Genomic DNA, 6,816 nt, shown 5'->3' with positions numbered 1-6,816 from the left:
AGACAACGTCAGGAGCGTCTTACCTGGGCTGTGGAGAAAAAGAACTGGACTGTTGCTCAGTGGTCCAAAGTCCTCTTTTCAGATGAAAGTAAATTCAATCAAGGTCCCAGAGTCTGGAGGAAGAGTGGAGAGGCACAGAAACCATGTTGCTTGAAGTCCAGTGTGAAGTTTCCACAGTCAGTGATGATTTGGGCTGCCATGTCATCTGTTGGTGTTGGTCCACTGTGTTTTCTGAAGTCCACAGTCAACGCAGCCATCTACCAGGACATTTTAGAGCACTTCATGCTTCCTTCTGCTGACAAGCTTTATGGAGATGCTGATTTCATTTTCCGGCAAGACTTGGCACCTGCCCTCACTGCCAGAGGTACCAAAAGCTGGTTCAATGACCATGGTGTTACTGTGCTTGATTGGCCAGCAAACTCGCCTGACCTGAACCCCATAGAGAATCTATGGGGTATTGTCAAGAGGAAGATGAGAGACACCAGACCCAACAATGCAGATGACCTGAAGGCCGCTATCAAAGCAACCTGGGCTTCCATTACACCTGAGCAGTGCCACAGGCTGATTGCCTCCATGCCACGCCTCATTGATGCAGTAATTCATGCAAAAGGAGGCCCAACCAAGTATTGAGTGCATAGAAATGAACATACTTTTCAGAAGCCTGACATTTCTGTTTAAAATATCAATTTTTTATTGATCTTATGTAATATTCTAATTTTCTGAGACACTGAATTTTGGGTTTTCATTATCTGTAAGCCATAATCATCAAAATTTCAAGAAATAAAGGCTTGAAATATTTCACTCTATGTGTAATGAATCTATATAATATATGGGTTTCACTTTCTGAAATGAGTGACAAAAAATATTGACCTTTTTCATGATATTCTAATATTTTGAGATGTAGCTGTATATTGTCAATGCATATATTGCTGTATATTGAAAAATATGAGTACTAGTTTCCAATATATGGAAATGTATTATGTAATATATCGCATTATATTTTGCAGTATATTACCATATAGTTTTGTTTCGTAAGGGTGTGGTTTTGTTTGTGAAGTAATTAGCAAAATCTTCAGCAGTTAAAGGGGTGGTGTGAGGTGGTGCAAAGGGACAAAGAAGAGCATTGAATGTTTTGAAGAGTTTGTGAGTGTCTGATGCACTGTTGATCTTGTTATGGAAGAAGGTAGTTTTGGCAGTGTGAACTTGCGTGCCATTTTCTCTTCACTGCCCTGAGTTTAGTCCAATGCTCGTAGAGGACATTAGTTAACCAGGGGTTTGAGTGAATAGCACGTGCTGGTCTGGAGGAAATAGGACAGATATTGTCTAGGCAGCTAGTTAGGGTAGAAAATAACGTATCTGTGGCACAATTCACATCTAATGATGAGAAATGTGTGAGGGTGGGAAGAGAGGATACCACAGAGGAAAGTCGAGAAGGAGAAAGAGACCTTAGATTTCATCTAAACGAAACTGGCAGAGGGGTTGGTGGTGCGTAAAAAGGTAAATGTAGATTAAAAGTAATAATGAAATGATCTGAGACATGCAAGAGTTTGACCAAGATGTTATCTGTGATACAATTGCATGTAAAGATGAGGTCGAGCTGGTTGTCTGATTTATGGGTACCTGTGGTGTTGAGCTTCCAAAGGTCGAAAGAGGATAGGAGTGAGTGGAAGCATGTGGCTTCTCAAGATGGATGTTGAAGTCACCAAAAAGTACTAGAGGGCTGCCATCTTCAGGGAATGAGGACAGTAACATATCTAGTTCATCTAGAAAGTTGCCCAGCTGACCTGGAGAGCGATAAATAACTACAATGTTGATTTTTACAGGGAGTGTGACTGTAACGGCATGAAATTCAAAGGAAGTATTGTTAAAGTTATAAGAGCATGTGAGGTATTTCCAGCTTTTGGAAATGAGGAGACTAGTACCCCCACCTTTCCCAACCTGACGGGGGGTGTGGGTGAAAGAGAAGTTGTTGGAAAGAGCAGCAGGGGTAGCTGTGTCTTCAGGTTTAATCCAGGTCTCAGTCAAGCCCAAGAGACTGAAAGCTGACTATGTAGCAAAGGCTGGAATAAAGTCAGCTTTGTTGACAGCTGACTGACAATTTCAGAGGCCCATAGAAAAAGAAAAGGGTTCAATAGAAGAAGTGTGGATAGGATGCAGGTTAGCATGATTGTGCCATCTCCTGCATGTTGTGTAAATGTGTTTCCATTGAGAGACAATAGGAATATAATGGAAGCACATGTTGAAAGTGGTGGAGAGAGGAAAGGAAGGGAAGTAGAATAAGGGAAAGATACTACTGTGCCTTGTCTGTGTTGTTGCTCGGTTGAGTCGCACAGGTAGAGTCGCAGGTCTTTACCTTGTCAGTCTTCACACGAGGGCTGACGCTTCCGTGTCAGCGAACCGCCTCCACTTAAATATACATCTTAACCCTCTTGAGTGAATACAGATGTCGCCGCCTTTCTAATTAGCACAGCAAAGCCTTGCACGCAAATGGCTTGAAATCGAAACTACTGCGGTACAGTTTACCACTTAAAGGATTAGTTCACTTCCAGAATAAAAATTTCCTGATAATTTACTCACCCCCATGTCATCCAAGATGTTGATGTCTTTCTTTCTTCAGTCAAAAAGAAATTAAGGTTTTTGAGCAAAAAATTCCAGGATTTTTCTCTAAATAGCGGACTTCAATGGGAGCTAACATGTTGAAGGTCCAAATTGCAGTTTCAATTCAACTTCAAAGAGCTCTACATGATCCCAGCTGAGGAATAATGGTCTTATTTAGTGAAACGTCGGCCATTTTCTAAAAAAAAAAAAAATTACATACTTTTTAATCACAAATGCTTGCAATAGCGCCGCAATGCACATCCGCGACTTCACGCATTACGTAATCACGTTGGAAAGGTCATGCGCGGTTAGTTCGTCTGTGTACTCCGGTTCAAAAAAGTAGGGTAGGGCGAAAAACTCTCATCTCATTTTCTCCTCCAACTTAGAAATCATCCTACATCATTCTTTTTTCTTTTTTTTGTAGAGGGCATTTGACTTACTTTGCACATTTGCTTTGTAAACACTGAGTCCGTACTTCCGCCTACATCACACGTGACCTTTCCAACGTGACTATGTAATATGTGAAGTCGAGCTAGTGCAAGACGAACATTTGTGGTTAAAAAGTATATAAATTATTTTTTATTTTTTTTTTAGAAAATGGCCAATTGTTTCGCTAGATAAGACCATTATTCCTCAGCTGGGATTGTGTTGAGTCCTTTGAAGCTGCACTGAAACTGACATTCAACTCGTTGGCTCCCATTGAAACCCACTATATGGAGAAAAATCCTGAAATGTTTTCCTCAAAATCTTAATTTATTTTCGACTGAAGAAAGAAAGACATGAACATCTTGGATGACATGGGGGTGAGTAAATTATCAGGAAATTTTTATTCTGGAAGTGAACTAATCTTTTAAGTGCAAATTAACAGGTAGCAAAAAAGTATTTTTGTAGATTCGAATTACAGCTAACGGCAAACAACATGCACAATCAGCATAAAGTTTTTAAATGAAATAAGCAGTAAATGAATTAATCCTTGTCACAGAACAGCCAGGTCTCCACACCAGCCAATCCCAGCGCTCCCCCTCACTTGAATTCTAATCACACACACCTGCCACTCATCTGCACGCTCATGACGCTGCCTTCTAAAGCACACACATCACCTCACTCCAGTGTCCGGTCTCGTTTACACGTTAAGGACTCTACTTACTTTCCTACTTCTCCTACGGATACTCCAGGCTAGTTCTCCTGTGTCATTCCTATTCTTACCTCCTGTGATTCTCCAGCGTGTTCTCCTTGTCCTTGTCCTCCATCGTCCCTGTGCCTCTATCACCTACCAGCAAGTATTGACGTGTGTGTGAACCTCATTCCTCTCTCTGCCTTGCCACGATCTCCTGGTCCTGTAAGACAAGATTGCCATTAGTATCCTCATCCACTCCGCATTAGTATCATTGCTCCGTTCACTCACCTCATTGCTTACTGTGCCTACGTTGTTGTCAATAAACATCCTGTTGCCGTCATCTCTGTGTTCTGGGTATATTTCTGTAACAATCAACAATCAAAATAGCAGATATTTATTCTAAACAACAGAAACAGAAAATGTCTCCAGTTACCTAATGTAACCTCGGTTCCCTGAGAGGAGGGAACAAGACACTCAGTACGTTTACATGGACATCAGTAATCTAATTATTTACCTTATGCTGAATAAGGCAATATTATGATTAAGGTGTTTACATGAGTTGCTTTTAGAATATTCCTTTCATGTTCCCATTTGACATGTTTAGTACAAAAATCGATTAATGGCACGTCATTACATTCCCACATGACGCCATCTGACATTCCCTCCAGAATTTCACGTATAAACATACAGTTTGTCTTCGGTACTATACAGTTTTGGGTGTTTCATTATATTATATACATTCAAGTATCCTGTTGCAAAATGCGGCAAAAAGTCCTACATGACGGTAATAGTGTGATTAAGGTGTGTACATGTCTATACTGCACTTCAATAATGCAACTAAAATAGGAATACTCCACATGTCTTAATTCGATTTCTGTTTACTTCGATTATGACTTTAGCCGGATTAAGGTAATCAAAAATCTCTGTTTACATTGTAGATTCTTAATCAGAGTATTGTCTTAATCGTGTTAATATAGGATTAATTTTGTCCAAGTACTCAGTGTGTCACTGAAGATGTCGCTTTGGGGTTATCCCCCCTTCCTCGAATCTACTGAAGCCTTATGAAATCTTGCGGGAGAGAATTCGCCCACCAATGGCATTCAAGCACATAGAACCCTCAGGTTCAAGCCCTCAGTGATGGGCTTCCCTGCACAATAAGGTGGCGCTGAACGCCATTGCCTCAGAATCTTTGGACTGAAGCAGAGTGCAGCTGACAAAGAATCTGAGCTATGTAACACGGCAGCGTACGCAGTGTCTCGTTCCCTCCTCTCAGGGAACCGAGGTTACGTTAGGTAACCGGAGACGTTCCCTGTCAAGTCAGTCTCTCGACATTGCGTCATCAAAGATGTCGCTTTGGGGATCTCATAAAATCCCACCGTGTTGATAGAGAAGGTCCAGAATGGCTGTAAGCAAAGCCGTTGAAAAGTACTTCACACAATGAGTACTTCACCCATGCCCTGAGTCTGAACACAGCAGACTGCTGCTTAGAGACAGAGGGCTGCTTGTCGTGTTGCGGGAATTTTGTCTTCTGTACACGATAGACCACTGCACTACGACAGGGGGCTGTTTATATCATGTGAGTCAGTAGCGAACCATGACTCTTGAACCTAGGCCCTCTCCCCCTACCCTCGTCGTTACCAGCCTAACAAAGCACCAGCCTAGCTTACGATGTCTTCTTTTAAAAGTCATCTTTGACAGTTCCACTTTTGAAACAAGAGGCTAATCCAGCCTTAATCCGGTCTCACACCAGATGAGAAGCGTAGCGCTAGGGCTGGGTATCGACTTCGATACTTTGTAGGCACCGACCGAATTGCCTCGATACCATCGAGTATCGAAAAACATCTCGTCGTTCGGTACCAAATTTTGATGCCTAAGGGGTTAATCTCATCAACGTCAGTGAGCCAATAAGCCTGCAGCTTTCCACTATCTCCAACAAATGGCAGACTGAAAGTCATTCATTTCCAATGGAGAGTAGCGCGGAAGCTGCGTAGAGTTCCAATCATATGCAGATGTCCGTTCATACTACAAGACCGAAAGCGCGTGTTATTTGACCATTCATGCACACTGTAGCATCATGCTACATAAGACCAGGGTTTAAATTGGGCCGGGCCGTCTGGGGCTGAGCCCCGGCACATTGACTCCAGGGCTTGACATTAACGCTTCATTAACGCCAGACAAGTAACATGATTAAAACATCAGTAACCAAATATAACTATGTAAACACCAAAACGCAAGTTATATTCTGATTTTATTACATTTAGAGTAAGTGGCGAAAAGTGGATATCTAATGTATATAATGCATCTATTGACAGTATAAGGTTGCGCTGCTGAGGCCCTATGTATAAACATCTGATGAATCTGCCGTTTGAACGAATCATTTGAATGAACGACTCAATGACTCACTCATTAAACGCTCACAACTGGCACCAAAAGTTTCATTAGCCCATGCATAACCATCTGATGAATCTGCTGTTTGAACAAATCATTTGAATGAATGACTCAATGACACACTCTAATTAAACGCTCACAACTGAACCTTTACTGGCGTTTTAATTTCGTTGAAAAGTATCATTTCCACCATCATTTCTTGTTTGTATATTCAAAAATATTTAAAAGAATCTCATAATATTATTTAATGCAGTTGTATTTTTCAGTGTAAATGATTTAATTTGATAACGTATAGATAAACACATTATTATAACTGAATTTAAAGATCAAATGAAAGAATTTGCACCATCGAGTGTTTGTAATAACTTCCGATTGCCGTCTAATGTGTGTTTTGGCCATGTATTGTTGCTGAAATTAAATGTTATTATCTCGGAGTCAGAGCAGCGATCGTGGAAGAGAGTGCACAGGCAGACAGCGCTGGAAGCTGCTAATGCTCATCAGTAAATCAGTGGAAAATGAATAGAAATGATTATTCTGTCTGAGCTATGCATTTTAAAACGAGCACGCACTAGTGTAAATGTAGCCTAATAGATGTGTAAACTGAAGACTATTTGAGCTTTATTAAAACTATTTGCACTGATTTATTCTGTTGGTTACATTTTGTTCCTTTGTGCAGTGGCTCAGGAGATGAGTCTTTGAGTTTGTATAAACAT

At 40.9% G+C, this 6,816-nt stretch overlaps 1 protein-coding gene and 1 long non-coding RNA gene across 2 annotated transcripts in view; both read left to right on the top strand.

Annotated features, from left to right (window-relative positions):
- The window catches only part of sult1st6 (sulfotransferase family 1, cytosolic sulfotransferase 6), a 40,282-nt gene that overhangs the window by 16,768 nt on the left and 16,698 nt on the right, over positions 1-6,816 (top strand). The gene's annotated exons all lie outside the window — the stretch shown is intronic.
- The window catches only part of LOC107674855 (uncharacterized), a 7,820-nt gene continuing 4,451 nt past the window's right edge, over positions 3,448-6,816 (top strand). Inside the window, exon 1 of the long non-coding RNA XR_001632543.1 lies at positions 3,448-3,477. This is a non-coding gene — a long non-coding RNA (uncharacterized LOC107674855). The remainder of the gene's footprint in view (positions 3,478-6,816) is intronic.

This window comes from Sinocyclocheilus anshuiensis, unplaced genomic scaffold (assembly GCF_001515605.1).
Source record: "Sinocyclocheilus anshuiensis isolate Anshui unplaced genomic scaffold, SAMN03320099.WGS_v1.1 scaffold890, whole genome shotgun sequence".
In the NCBI taxonomy this organism is placed as follows: Eukaryota; Metazoa; Chordata; class Actinopteri; order Cypriniformes; family Cyprinidae; genus Sinocyclocheilus; species Sinocyclocheilus anshuiensis.
The sequence above is the reverse complement of the archived record's forward strand: the minus strand, read 5'-3'. Positions and strand labels throughout refer to the sequence as shown.